This window comes from Gavialis gangeticus, unplaced genomic scaffold (assembly GCF_001723915.1).
Source record: "Gavialis gangeticus isolate Ggan-Ray unplaced genomic scaffold, GavGan_comp1, whole genome shotgun sequence".
Lineage (NCBI taxonomy): Eukaryota > Metazoa > Chordata > Crocodylia > Gavialidae > Gavialis > Gavialis gangeticus.
In genome coordinates this window covers 4553192-4569141 of record NW_017729022.1, presented here as the reverse complement: position 1 = coordinate 4569141, position 15950 = coordinate 4553192, and positions in this window count along the sequence as shown.

The following is a 15950-nucleotide window of genomic DNA, read 5'->3' as shown; positions in this document are numbered from 1 at the left end:
CTGTTTTAAGGAAAGGAAGGGAGGGAGCTCAGTCTGGGGTGTGTCCAGCCTCTGTTGGAGGGTAAAATGGATTGGAGCTCCTCAACTTGAGGAGGGGATGAGTGTGGGGCTCTAATCTACCCACCCCACTCTTCAGCTCAGACTGGCCAAACCCCAGACTGAGCTCCCTCCCCTCCCTTCTCCCCCTCTAATTGTGAAGATGGCATTGGGACCAGTGCTCAGCTACATTAGCCCAGCCCTGCTTACAGCAGGAACTGACAGAAGTTAATGAAGGTTTTCTGCTTTGGAGCACCTTAATTTGAAACTTCATGTAATGAGGGTTCAGATTGTTGTGTGACTGGGCACTCTTTTAAAGTGCTCTGCAGCTGTGCAAATCTTTCAGGGCATGGCTGTTGAGTGCTTCAGGGGCCTGATTGTGTGACAAAATGTAACTTCTGTAAGTGCTATAAAGATTGTAGGCATCAGAAAATCCATCAATTTCCTTTATACAGTGTTTCACTGGTTAATTATCTTCACTACTGAATATTTGTGCCTTATTTCCAGTTTGAAATTTAGTTTAAACTTCCAGCCATTGGATCATGTTTTGCCTTTGTCTTCTAGACTAATAAGCCTTTTGTAATCAGAATCTTTTATAACTACTTATTAGATTTTGTTTGTCTATTGAGAAATAGGGGCATATGTGAGATTTTTAACATGACTACTCTACAATCTGTCATGTGAAGATGACTAGGCTCATGCATTTATGTATAGCCAGCTAATTCAGAATGTGAAATCTAAATTATTGTTCATGAGTAGTTGTTTATTGCAGTTTACTGTAATAGTTAAAAAAAACCCAAACTAATTTGTATGCTAGTTTTTGGTAAATTCAAAGGAGTTTTGCCTTTAACTTAAATAGAATTAGGATTTTAACCATATCTTCGAGTTGGATAATAGAATTATATCTGGGTAAATAATGGATTGCCAAACTGAGCATTTGGAAAAATAGTTATTTTGGCTTAAACTAAATTGGAAAAATTGGGAGGTTTGTTTTGTTTTTTTTAAACAAAAACCAAAAAATCTGTTTTGGATTCACCAAGTGAAATGAATTTTGGTCTCAGGTCAAACAAAATATTTCATCCATTCAATATATTTGTTCTATTCTGAATTTATATAAGCATTTCAACTCTCTCTTTTTTTAAGGAAAAAGTAGATGTTTTGACATGTTGGTATTTTAATAATGTCATTCAACATTCTCACAATTTCTTCCCTGTTCTTATCAAGTCCAGACTGGGGTGATTTGCTCTGAATTCATAAATAGCTTTGCTCCTCCCAAGACTAAAATGTCGGTGAATTTGCCATTCACCAATAATTTCTCTAAGCTGTCCTTGGAATGATTCCTTTTCCTCCTACCTGATCTCTCTCTCCCGCCTGAACACTTGCATAAACTAAGCTAAAAATTTCCTCTTAATAAGTATTTCATAATATCCCTTAAAAGCTTTGTACAACTCTTTCTGCTAGACAATTAAAGCTGCAATCATTAATGAAATTATTTCAAAATTGCTATTCAGATAAATACTTAGAGAAATATTTTTGAGGCATTCAGTAAGCCTTTATTTTTTGCTGCAGCCATTTTATAGCTTAATAGTGTGAAATATTATATTGCAGGCCTAACAGAGATCAAAATAAATCCTTTAAAAAGAAATCTAGGGTTCCAGTACAATCAATGATGCACTGAGACAGAAATCATCTGCCGGTAGCAATGCCACTAGACATTTACACATGACTCTGTTCCTTGGTGGATAAGAGGATGCAAATGTTAAGAAAAAAAAAGAAACGTAAATGAAATTGACAACATCCGGGAGGACGAAGCAGCCTGAAGAACCCAAGCATGAGATCTGACATAAATTTATAGAATCTTCAGCACCACGGTGGAGCTTTGCCCCAAAGGGACACGTGACAGGAGATTCTGCAGTCAGATTTGGTTAACCTGAATCCATTTATAAAATCAATACTACACACATCCCTTTAGACTGGTTATCCTTTAAATCTTTTAGATATCATGCCCAGACAAATTGATAAATTAGGCCTGTACTAGGTTTATCTGAATCTTTCACAAATAAAGAAGCAATGTTTTGGGACTCCTGCATAATCCTACTCTGCAGATAAAATTTTCATCATTTTCACTACTGGAAGAAATGGAGGAGAAGGAAGAATACTGCTCTTAGAATCATATTCCACACTAAAGACATTTATAGAGATATTAGCTTTAACCAAGACTCATTTTTCTAGGGCAACTTTGCACAGTACTGAAAGGATAAAACCCCAGTGCTGTTAATTTGCAGATATTTATTTATATATGAGGGCTGAGCTGGATGAATATTGTAGAAATTTCCAACTCACTGAATTTAAGAAGGAATTTCCTTTGGCCATGCTGTCAGTTTCTTTGTGGTCACTTTCTGCAGTTGTTGAGGGATTTTTATTTTCTTGAATGACCATGAAAACTTAAATTGAGATTCTCATGTGATTGATCATAGACAGTTTGAAAATCTGTGGATAATGGATTTCAAACTTGCAGCTTAAGAGTGGTATTTTTTAATATAGCATGTAATGCTGATCCAGCAAAGGAATGAATGTTAACAAGTCCGAACTAGCTGAGATGCAGAAGCAATTGCATGAGCCAAACAGTTTGGGCTGTTCTTTCACAAAATTACACCAATGCATACCATGATTTTGTGGGAATATGGCGATACAAAAAAAAATTTAGACTAGACCCAGCCAATAAAATTTACAACAGCCTACAATTTCTAGAAGTGATGCATTAAGTCTAATTTATTTTGCTCAGAAAGGAAGCAAAGGCATTTTCTGAATGTCTCTACTCTTTTTTACCCTCTGTTTCTGTCCATATTCCAACCAGGGGTCAAGAGTCTGTCTTTTCTAGTTGAATAACATTTGTGCAGTCAGAAAATAGAAATGGTATGCAATTTCAGGGCCATTGGAAATGCAACAAAATTGGCCTCTAAAGTGCCTTAATTTCCCTTTTGCACCACTTTAATGGCGTTGCTATTTACATGCTCAGAGGCACATTCCACTTGAATGGCGGTGCTGTTTAGACACTTGGTGGTGTATTCCATATTAAATGACTTTGGTACATAGCAAGGTAAAACCCATCTGAGGTGTGTTAGTTTGCTATGTAACAAAGTGCAATGGTGCGCAGGGTGCTGGAAGCTGACGTGCTCAGGGAAGCTAGGGCTTGGCGGGCTTCCAGTGCCTCATGCACCATCTCCACTGCCTTCTTCTGCCCCCAGCACACCCAGCCACTCTCCTGCTTCCTTGGTGCTCTGCCCCAGGGACAAGCCAGCCATTCCCGGGTGGTCCCAGGCAGTGGGAAGGTAGCAGGGATGGTGCATGGGGTGTTGGAGCCTACCTGCCTCTCTCAAGGTGGGGGGGGAGCTGCCAGCAGGCTAAGCAGTTCTTGAGCTGTGGGGACCCTGGTGCTTCTCTCTGCGACAGCGGCACAGCCCAGGCAGCACTCACCCACTGGCACCTGGCCTGGGTGGTCCCCGGGGGAGCCACCACCACAGAGGGAAGCACTGGGCCCTGCGCAGCTCAAGGGCTATGCTATGTAGTGGCAGCTTGTGCAGGCAGGTTCAACTGAAGAAAGAAAAAAAAAGGGGGGCGAAAAGCCTCATCTTCTTTTTTTTTTCGTCCCAGAGACTGCCTGCTTGCCTGAGCTGCGCAGAGCCCGGTGCTTCCCCCCATGCCTGCAGCACCCCCTGGGCAGCTCCTGCCTGCTAGTAGCCCACCTGGGAGCTGCCTGGCAGGCACTGCAACCACGGAGGAAAGCACCAGACCCTGTGCAGCTCAGGCAAGCAGGACGACTCTGAGAGGGGGGAAAAAAAAATCAGGCTCCTCACATTTTTTTTTCTTCAGTCAAGCCTGCCTGCATAAGCTTCTGCCAGATCACACAGGCCTGGGGCTCCATGCTTCCCTCTGCAGTGGTGGGCCCCCGAGACTGCCTGGGCCAGGTGCCAGCAGGTGGGTGCCTGCCACCATGGAGGGAAGCACCTGGGTCCCCTGAAGCTCAGGGACTGCTCAGCCCACCAGCAGCTCACCCGCATACCCACCGCGGGACAGGCAGGTAGGCTGTAAGGATCAGGCCCCCTAGCCCTTGTGTACACACAAAAGGGGTTTAATTCAGTTTATTTCTCCCTAAATTGAAATAGTGGAAATGGCAGATTTTTAAAAATACACCATTTCAGTTTAGGGAGAACTAAACCCCTGTCGCATGTACAAGCACCCTCAGTGACCAGTCACAGTTGTCCCATACAATTCACAGTGCATTGCATAAAAAACCTAAAACAATAAACATATATAAGTTGCAGTTTGCAATAAGAATCTCACAGCAAAACTTGACCAAGCTGAAAAAGAAGCTCAGTTCATGCAATGAATTCTTTATGGAGCTACAAAAAGGCTTAGGCATTGCACACTGAGCACTGGTAGCACGCAGCCTTCCAGTGCACTGGTGTCTAGAGGAATCCACAGCCTTGCAGATTCATTGGGACAGAGAGAAAAACAGAGTACTTAGCCAGGAGGGATATAAACCTTGGGCAGTGCTCTAACCATGGAGCTATTGATAAATAAGGATTGTTATCACCTGCCTCAGCAGCTATGCTTTGTAGGCAGTCTGACCCATGAGATGTGACTCAGAATGCCGAACATGTTGGGTCCCACAAGCAAGATAGGGAGAGAAGTATTTTGGTTTGGTGATTCTGAAGAGGATTACGCATGTCCAGAGGCTAGAGGCTCAAGACTAAGGTAGCCATGGGCATACAAAGAAGCAGAACTCTGTGAACTTAAATTAGAAAAGTTCTGAGTACTTTGAATTGCACTTAACCATTAGGGCTGTGCGAAACGGCAGCGTTCTGTTTTGACCAGTGTTTCAATGGAACAACGTTGTGTTTCGAATTTTGTTTCAATTCAAAACAGCTGTTCCGTTCCTTTCCATCGAAACGGCGAAACTGTTTTGACGTATCACCCATAGGATATAATGGGGAAGGTCAGAACAGCCTATTACTTTGTCATTTCTGGCCTAATTTGGATGAAGTTTGCAGGAGTGGTAGCCCCTTCTAAGGACATGAAGCTGCCAAGTTTTAAGGATATAGGTGCAGGGGGTTTGCCCTCAAACACCCACACATTCATGAACACACATATACTCACAGTAGCTAGCTATGAATACTGAGCACCAGTGTCAAGATATACCTATCCCCAAGCTCTGGAGTCTGCCGTTGATGGCCAGTCAAGGCTTCTTTCAGTGCGATGTTGCTTCAGAAGGGGGTCGCTGGCTGGTCCTTCTGGATGGACAGGCAGGGTGCTGGTCAGGTAAAAGAGGGCACCACTGGGGGTCATGGTTCACTGCCTTTTATCCCTTTCTGGCAGACTTTGGTGACTCCCCAATTCTTGGGCTTACCCAATCCAGGGGTCGTTGACCTCATGGGATGTCCCCATTGGTGGCTGCTGGATGGCAGCTGTCAGCCCCAGGGGTCACATCAGCAAGTATGTGCACTCTCGGGAATCCATTGATGCATTTTGATTAATTCACTGCCATGATGAATAGGGCTCCTTGAAACTTAACAGGCTTTCTGGCCTCCACAGGGGCTAGCAGGCCTGCAGTTTTGACCTCTCTGTGGCTTAACACATACATGTGACATGAGTTTTGCTTTCAAGACTTTGGGGTGCTGTTTCCCCAAACTCCCTGAACCTATCTCCTTGAAGCTTGGTAGGCCTCATGCCCTTAGAAGGGGCTATCATTCCTGCACGTTTCATGCACATCAGGCTAGAAATGACAGAGTTATAGGCTGTTTTGACCTTCTCCATTATAGCCCATAGGTGAAATGGCGAAAAGTTTTGATTTGCCTCATTTTGTTTCAAGGCTGTTTCAACGATATTTGTTTCATTTTGATTTTGCTGTTTTGACTTTGAAACAAGTTGAAACAGTGTCGAAACAAAACTAGTGGTGAAACTTTGCACAGCCCTAATAACCATATACATCTCACCGACACCAGTCTTACTGTGGTGTGACTGCACTCACTTCCACGGTGTTACTTCTTGTTTAAACTGCTAGAAATTAAAGAGAATCTAGTTACTCTATGTCATGAAGCACTCCCTGATAGTAAACCTTCACCCACTCTTCTGCTTCTGCAGCTGTTGCATTCTATATCCTTCCCCCAACACCAGAAATAAAGCTTTTTCCCCTCAGAAAAGTACTTCAAATGTATAACACATTGGTGACACTCTAAAATAGATACCTGACAGATGTCATTATTTTATCACATGCACAGAGTGACAGCTCTTGCTGATCGGTGCCACTCAGCCTGCAGGAAGCTATTCTAGTTAGGTTCTCTGAGTTTCAGTCGAAGAAACAGACTAGGTTTTTTTGGGGTTTTTTAACAGCTTTTTTTTAAGTAAAGGGAGAAAAAAAAACCTAGAGCATTTAAGAGATGGATTGGGAAACTCCATATGCCTCCTGCAGCCTTTTATAGATGCACCTTTCTATTGAGGAGGTGGAAACTCTACCAGGGACAAAGCTATAGACAGAGACTGTAGTCTAGGACTTCATGGACTTCTTTTACTTTTAGGGAGGAGAAGGGCTTTAAAAAAACTACTTCTGACCTAAAAGCCCCTACAAAAAATTTTGTATTTGGTGATCTAAGAATGTATTGTTTGAAGCGTCAGTGCTGCCCCTGCTGTAGAGCAAGAGGGTCAAACCATCAAGATAGTAGAGAGCTAAAATAGAAAGGGGAGTTATGATCAGTAGTACTTCAATCGAAAGGACTGTGAAACAGTTTTCTGAGTCCTTTCAACAGTCTCTCAAAGTATGCAGTCTCCAATTTAGGGAACATTCTGCTTGCCTTGGTAAGAATTTGTCTCTGTTCATTCCTACAAAAAGTCAATATAAAGAGAAAAGGATCACAGAAAAAGCATCATTTCTAAACAGTTCTTCTCACAAAGAAGTAGAGAGAAATTAACCAATTCAAATGCATTGCTGTTTTTCTACTTAAGTTAAAGCAGGGTTGAATTTATTTATTTGAAAGTACTATAATCCTAATTCCTGGGACTTTGCCCACTGCCTTTGATACTGCTAGTGCCTTCAGGCTTTTAAACATTTTCTCTGGATGCAGAGCCCTCACTACAAATCCCAGCAAACAGATGCACAAATGTTGGATGAAAGACACTCATTGTTCTGCAGAAAAACTTCTAGTTCTTTGGGGGAGACGCATGGAACAGAGATCCTCTCTGAGCCTACACCAGTAATTTCTCCAGATCCTAGTCAGAGCACTTTTAGCTTCCCTTTTCCTGGCTAATGCTTAACTATCTTCTGAGAAGGCAGCATTCTGCAGCCTCCTTGTCCTGATCGGAGCCTTTTTGTTTTTTTGCTTCCAAATATAGTCTCTAACCTGGACCTCTAACGTTGTCTCAGGCCAGCCTCCCCCTCAGGACTGCCCCTCCTCAGTCCCTGGGTTCTGCTTGTTTCTAGTGGGCTTTCTCAGATTGCAATGGTTGCTTTCTGAAAAGATGGGGTTTCAGCTCTATGGTGACTGAAGCCACAACTCCTGCTCCAATTCATTAAGCTTTGGGGACAGCTGGGAGCTTGCCAGGCAAGGTGTTCTTGGTGGAACTGCTCAAAGGAAGCAACAAGAAAATTTGGACCACCTAAGGGCTGGCCAGAAATGCAGGAGGTTGTTTACGATCTTTTCATCTTCTCTCGATGTGACTGTATTCCCCTTTTAGTTGTTGTGCTCATCAGCTTTCCACTTAGAGTTATTTTCTTAAGTGTATCCGGGGGGCAGGAGAAGGCTTTTAGTGCAGCTATGCTGCATGGTTCAGTAGTACTGTAGGAGAATATTCATTCTTCTTCCTTCATTCAGGAAAGAAGTAGATGCTTCTGACACATCTGAAATGTGAAAACACTACCTATGGTCATCTGCTTTCCCCAGTTCATACAGACTTTATTCACCCTTACATTTCTGCAAATGAACCAAGAGTGAGAATTTACAAGGAACAGAAAATTCCTTGAAAACCTTGAAAGCTGTTTCCAGGTCAGAAAGTGTTTGGTTTTTTTTTATTAAGACAATTACAGCTGAGGCAGGTGCTGAATTCTGTCATGTTAAATTAATTTAACTGAATGCATCGTGAATAGATCTACCAATAGCAGCTACTAGGTTAACATAATCTAGTCGGTGGTCCCCATATTTCCTGAAGAATTATATTGATTGCTTTGTGATAATAAAATGACTATCTCCCTCTTTTCCCTTCTTCTCACAGCTTACCCTTACAGCAGGTGTCATTTAGTCTGCAACATTTTCTATTTTATCTGTCTTTGCATATAGCCACTAGAGTAATTCTAATCCTTCTTTCTGCACAGTGATAATGGAGATGTCAAAAGTATCCCTGAAATATTGGGCTTTTTTTCCAAACATGGAGAAACCTAATGACTCCTATATAAGATAGGCTTTTTGCCTACTCCTATCTGCATGAAACTTAATTTTCTGAATAACTAGTGATATGGTATCATTGATACATCCATATCTATATTTACATACATTTAAATGAGTAAGCAAATAAGCATTTTCATCCTATAAGAAAAATCCTGGCCTGTGCTAAGCATTTGGGTAGAAGAGAATGTAGGGTGATTTTCCCAACACCAGCCTGGGCAGTAAGGCTAAACACAGATAGTCAAAAAGCTGGAAGTGGAATCAGTTCAGTCTATATGACTTAGAGAAAGCTGTGAAGATTGAATTGATAGCAAACTGAACTGATATTCAGTTTTCAATTGGGAAAGGCAGGCATAGGTCTGCAGTAACCTTGGCCAGAAGGCAAGGGGTGGTAGAGTATGCTTCCTATCCTGCCCCTGAGGAGGGTGCCAGCCCCCTGGGGGCGGGGGTTGTGCTGGCCACCACAGCTAGGTGTCTGGCCACAAGGGGAGCCCCATGCCTCTCTCCAGGCCCACCTAGATCCCCCTCAGCCCTGGTCTGCATAGCTGCAGGGGGGGAGGGGGCGGAAGCGAGGGAGGATAATTCCCTCCTTCTGCAGGGCCAGGCTGGTGCACATCACTGACACACGGGGAAGAGCTGCAAAGGAGCCCTTCTTGGGGCTGCCTGCCCCCGAGCCTGGCATCTGCCCACATGCGGGAAGCCTCAGCCCTCTGAGCTGGGATCTTCCCAGCTGGTGGGGGGCTGGACCATGAGGAGTTTTCCCCCTCCAGACAAGACTGAGCCAGCTACACAGAATGAAGGATCGGGCCCTGCCACCTGGTGTGTCTTGATGGCTGCTGCTGGTGCCTGGCTGTGGCAGGACACACTGGGCAGCCTGGGGACTTTGTGCTGGGTGGCAGGGCCCAATCTTTTCCTCTATGAAGTGCTCCTATCTCCATGCCTCCATGCCCGGGGAGCATGAGCTCCCCAGGCTGCCTCGTGCATCCTACCAGAGCCCAGCACCAGTGACAGCAGCAACATGTTGGGTGGCCTAAAGGCTTATGCTGGGCATCAGGGCCAAATGCTGCCCTCTGTAGAGCTCTCCCATCCCCGCTGTAAGCCAGCAACCCAGCATCAGCAGCAGCTGGCAAGACATGGTGGGCAGTTCCAGGAGCCTGTGCTGTGTGGTGGGGCCCTATCTTTTCTATGGAGCCAGCCCAGCCTGGCAGGGAGGGGAAGGCTCCTGGGGCCCAGAGCCCTCCCCTTCTCCCCCCAGCTGGGAAGAACCCAGCTCAGGGGGCCAGGATTGGGGTGGGGGCCTTTGTTCTCCCCTCCCCTCTGCATGTCAGTGACTTGAGGTGGCCTGGCCACATGGGTGGTGAGGAAGGGAGAGTCACTGCCCCCCACCCCACAGCTGGGCAGACAAGGGCTGGGGGAGGATTCTGGGCTAGTCAGGGGAAACCCCCCAGAGGCTGGGATTCCCTCCATGTGGGCAGATACCAGGCTTGGAGGCTGGCCAGGATGGCTGACTCCTTTCTGTCTCCCCACAGTGGGTCAGTGACTCGTGCCAGCCTGTCCTGGGAGGTTGGGGGGCAATGCTTACAGACCAAGGTTCAGGGCCAGGGCTGTGGTCTCTATTGCTCCACCCCTGCCCTGCCCTGCCCTGCCCTGCAGGGCTGACAAGGGCAGGCAGGACCAGGCTGGGGAGGAGGCATTGCTGCCTCAGCTCTCTAATAGCTGGGGAGGGGGATGCCCCAAGTTCAGCTGGAGCAGACAGCATGGCTGAGGTGAACCTACCTGCTCTGTGAAGGGGGAGGGGGGAGAAATGCATCCTAGGATGCTGGAGGATTGGGGCATAACTTGAGTCAGGAGGGGACCTAGGACAGAAGTTTCGTAGTCTGATTTAACCTAAATCAGTTAAGTGTGATACTACATCTAGGTTTATCTTAAACTAGTTTGGCCATTTTGAAATCAGTTTATGTGGACTGAACTTCTATTCTCTTATGGGTTTAAACTGGTTTCTGATCACATGCACCAGTTTATGTATAACTTCTGTTCCTAGCCTAGGAATGTAAGTGATTGATGGGTTAGCATCAGTGCTTAGCAGATGGCAAAGGTATTTCTTATAATACAAGGATGTTTTATTGGCATATAACATTTTGGGAATTTTTTTTATGGTTCTCATTTAAATGGGTTATTGTACCAGCTACAGAACCATATGCTTTTTAAAGGGACAATAATCAGTACCATACCATACTCATCATCTATTCTGCCTCACTGTCTATTATGCTCTGGTTCCTCCTGAGCATTTAGTATCCCTTTGATCCACCCACACAATGCATTTAGTATATTAGGAGTAGTAAGATAATAAATCTGAAGTCTCATTATTGGACACTGTTACTTACAGTTCGCTGTAGAACTAATGGAGGGCTCCACAATTCACAACATACTGGAAAAGGAAGTCCAACCTAAGACCAGAAAGGGTCAGATTTAGAAGAAATCCAAAAGCTCTGTGTAGCAGAGCAACCAACTGTTTAAGGAAGGCTGGGGAGCAGGGGAGGTGGCGCTGAAAGCTAAACAAGTCTTTTGTCTCCTTCTAGCAAGCAATTAGATTTGGGTAGTGAAGAACACAGGGCAGAGGACTGAGTGGTCCTAGGGGGCACAGAATTTTGTTGATAAGGAGGTGGATAAATCAGGGTCAGCATGGGATTCCCTTGTTCACTGTCACTGCATTTAACAGTTAGATGTGATCTAGGATTCCTGGTTAAGTTACTGCTGGTTCACGCCCATTGTAATTGCTACCATTTAAATATTTTTTGCTTTTTACTGATTTTTCATAGACAATGGATGGAGAGGGAAATAGTTCAATGGTTTAGATCATAAAGTATTAGGTAATGCTTGCTTGGTAACCAGTTTGCTTACTCTCCCTTGTTTAGCTGCATTCAGTATTCCATAGGTAGAGCCCCTGCTTGATGGTCAGCAGTCAGCTTTAGATGAACAATGTTAAGGGATAAAATGTAGAGCTATTTCCTTAGAAAAAGCAAGAGAGCACAAAAGGAAAGAGGGAGAATAACCACTATAAACATGTAGCTTCTGTCTGACTAACTTTCATTTTGGCTGCACAACTGCAGTCCCAGTACACTGCTTTATTTGCTAGATTGAGGAGTGGCTGATATCCAGTGCCAGGCTACGGGGTTGCTTTTAGTCACAGTGTCTGATCACTGGCTCACAACAGTGCTGCAACAGTTGTAACAGCAGCTAAAGCAGACTCTTATTAGACAGAAGATGAAAGAGATTTTAAAAGAAAGAAGAAACAGGTAAGAGAGGGAAAGCAAAACTTCAAGGAGGAACAAGTCAGAACCTCAGGCTTGCATCCCAGGCAGCAGTCAAAGCTGGTAAAGGAGGTGACATTCCTTGGTTCTGTCCCTTTAGGCTAGTGGTGCTCAGCCTCCAGTGCCATACTATCCAGCCAACAGGGCTTCCCATGGGTCTGGGAATTTGGTACCTGAGAAGTGGTGGCACTGCTCTCTACTGCTAAATTTCCAGAGCTGTGCAGAGACCTACAGGCCGTGTGTGTGTAAGGGGGGCACACTCCGCACATAGGGCCAGTCCTGGTGCTTGGGGGGTAACATGAGGCCTAGATCTCCTTATCTTGGCATGTGGGGGGTGGCACTGGACCAGATCCTGGCACCTGAGTCTTAAATCATCCCGCACACCAACCCCACACAACTGCAGGTACCTGTTGTAGCTTTCTGTAGTCAGAATGCCTTTCTGAGCCAGGATGATTAAGGCTCAACAGTGTTAAGGAGGATCCTGGCCTAGGAGACAGTGGAGATTTATTTCTTACCATTCTGTTTCCCACAAGTCTACTGTGGTGACTTTCTTGATAAACAAAGCCTAAGAAAGGGTAACAACATCATCCTGTTAATGTAACTAGTAATAATAATAATAATAATAGTATATTATTAATATAGTAATTAGTATATAATTAATATGATAATAGTAATATATAAAAATAGTGAACTGTGTCACTAAATGTTGCCTCCTATTTCTACAACCTTTTAGCTCTTTCTTATGACGTTCTGTCACATAGAGCCTTGAAGATCCCTTATTGCAGTTCTTTTAATTGCAGTAATCCATTTTATACCAAACTGTTTATAAAAGTAGGTAAAATATAAAAAAAAAATTAAGGCGAATGGTATACTGGGCTGAGTTGATTTTTTTTTTTTTTAACCTTTGGAAGCTTAAGAGTGCATACATCACCACTTAGCCCCATGCCTAGTATTGGGCAAGCCTCAGGGACTGAATTAGGAAGTGGTAGTTTCATTTTATTTGTAACGATTATATAATTTGTGCTTAGGGCATCTTCACCTCTTACTGTTTGGCAGTCCTAGTAAAGCAGTCATGCTACTTCAAGCATGTCATTGTTTATAAGAACCTGCCTAAGGCTAGTGTTCTGAGTGTGCTTGCCTCCAAGTGCATGGTAGACAAAGCATGCTACCAAGCCACCAAATATCTGGAGGGGATTAAGTGTACTGTAATACACATGCAACCACCCTGCCAATTCAGGTTGTATGTTTTAGTCTGTGAAGTACCCCCAAAATGTTCAGCTAAAATATGAGTATTTCTTGCAATGACCTTGAAGAGAATAAACAAGCAGTAGAAAATCCCGTGGAATTTTTGCTGGCAGCTCTGCAGTTTGTTAAAAAATAATTATTATATTTAGTGGTGCTCATGTGCATAAGCAGGAGTGATTCTATTGATCCCCTAAAAAGAAAAGGTGTAAGATGTAAATTCAAAGTAATATAAAGTATTACTGAGCCAAATTGAGGCCTATTGCAAATGGGTGCTACTGCCTGGATTTCAGACAACCAGTTATTTCAGTCACAGGAACAGCCATTGTAGAACACTACAATACTGCACAGGATAGTAATTTCTGAGACTTTGGATCCTTCCAGTCTTGGATCCTGAGAACTCATGAAATAGCTTCCACGCTGATCTTTTTGCAGATGTACTCCACATATGCTCCCACTATACCTCTTTCAGAGCTTCAGCTGTAGACTAGGATCTTGTATTCATTCCCCCAGATTTCTAATAGATTTCTCCCTGATGTTGTATATGAATCTTGTAGGGCTAAAAGCACAACAGTTCTGAGGAGACATGGTAAATTTGTTAATACTCCATATTTTCTAGCTAATGGTTCTCTAGCTAGGACACATTCATAGGTGCTACTTAGAGCTATTTCCAAACTCCAGTGTTAATAGAAAATATTATTTCAGTTTGTCAGCAGAATTTGTAGGAGCACTATAGTCTTACTGTTGACAAGGTTTTTTGAAACTGCAGATGTTTTCCTGTGTTTTCACGATTGCAGATGCTTTCCTTATGTCCTGGAGCTACTTTGTACATTTTAAAAATGAGGTATTTATTCATAATAAGCTATGTCAAACTCTGTTTTCAGAGAATCAAAGAGATTCTTCACTGGAGTGCCTGGGGAGAACTTCAGAAATAGAAACGTGTGTGGAATTAAAATTTTTGGTTAGATGGCTTGGCCTAACACTCATGTTAAACATCAACTGTAACCAGACACATGATAAAGGATGATATTTTTTGCCTCTTCAGAAAAGAAAAATCCAGGATGATTAATAAAAATTGATTAAATAAAATTTCTGTTTTGTTACACTGCTGGGTTCCACCTTGATAAAGGTCCACAACCATTTGGTTCTATGTACGCCTTATTTATTTATCTGAAAAACAAATGTATGGTTCTCAACACCTCCAGCCACATCATCTCAGGCTAAGATCTGATCATATTTTCCAAGCTTAACAGTCTCATGTCTTGGTTAGTAATTGTCTGGAAGACCTCCAAAAATATTCAGCTGCTAGAGGCAATGATATTAGTAATTCAAAAGGTGGCACTCTTTCCTGTGAGTCATTAGTGAAATAATACTCCAAAATAGAGGTAGGGGAGGTATCCCACTGGAGGTACTGGAGAATTTATACAGCTGTTTGTTAAGATTTTGATACTGCAAGGCACTGAAAACTCTGCCCCTGCTCTAGGAAAACCCTTAAACACGCGAATAGTGCTGTTGCTGAAAGTGGAACTATTCATGTACTTAACATTAGTCTACTCCAGTTAAGCATGTGAGGACATGTGTAAAGTGGTTGGTATCTTGCAGGATCAAACTTAGAATTCTTTATTATTTTTTCCTAGTCTAGGGTATGTATCTTTGGTGTTTTAGCCAACTGAGTATCATTCTGATTAGCCACATTCTTCCCACAGTTCATTTAGATGACGATGATGATGATTTCTCCTGTTTCCAGTAATGCTCACAAAGTTGTAGACACTGCATATCTCCAATGAAGGCCTAAGAGTCTTGAACAGGAAGAAAGACCAAAGAGAGATAGGAAAAAGAGGCTAGAAATGAATAAAGCAGATAAACCAGGAAAGATGCATCTTAAATTTTCAAAAAAAGATAAATGACATTTAAATGCTTTAATTTTTGAGTACACAACTCCAGATGCCTGATTTTCTGAAAATTCTCTGAAAATCAAGCCACAGGTTGTATACTTCAAAACTGAGGCAATGAAAAATAAGAAGTCATTTAAAAACATGTAATCCAGCTGTATGTATGGACAATCCCAAATTACTCTAAACACATATGGTTGTAGTGTTTTGGTAAGTAGTTTACCCCATCACTATATGGACAATTTTAACTTTTTGGCTTTTGGCTGATTAATTCTTTGGGGTGGATTTCCTTTGAATGAAAGTTTTATTCCTGCATAACCAGGTTGGATTAACTAGGGAGGGGGACAGGTTCTTGAGGAAAACTTAGGCCATGGGAATTAGGTAGGTCACACAGTAGCTCTGGCTCTGCTAGTAACTCTTTATGTGAGTTGGAGGAATCACTTCATCCTTTGTTCTTGGTTTAACCATCTCCAAGATTGGGATTATATTTACCCAGCTACCTCCAGAGGAGTGGTGTGTGAATCAATCAGCTAGTGAACCTTTACGTATCTATGTAAATAGCAATTCCCTCTGGAGGAGAAAGCTGTTAGCTGGCCTCTTAAGTAGCTTGTGTATGTGGAGGCTGAAAGTCCATCATAGCAAGAAAACAGGAATTTTCCTCTTGTTTGGTGTATGGGCTGCTGATCAAAAAGTTGTTATGATATCTTCTGTGTGAACGTGTATTTTGGTTCAAAATTATGATTCTGGCATTTTTTGGCATGGAAGACATTTGAATGTTTATTTTTTCCATATATTTTCCTCACCACTTAACTTGTAGAGTTGCTTTGCATTGCTTAAAAAAAAAGTTCTGCTCTGCACATGGAGAAGTGCAACTGTATTGCCCCCCTACCCTTCCCCTTTTTTACCATCAGGAGCATCCTTCTTTGTACCTGTGTATGACTTCATTTTCAGTCCAGTTCTGTTCAGTTTTCCACCTCATCGCACCTTTTCTGTAGCAAGCTTCTGCCCAAAATTTGGCATATGTAAGTTCTTTG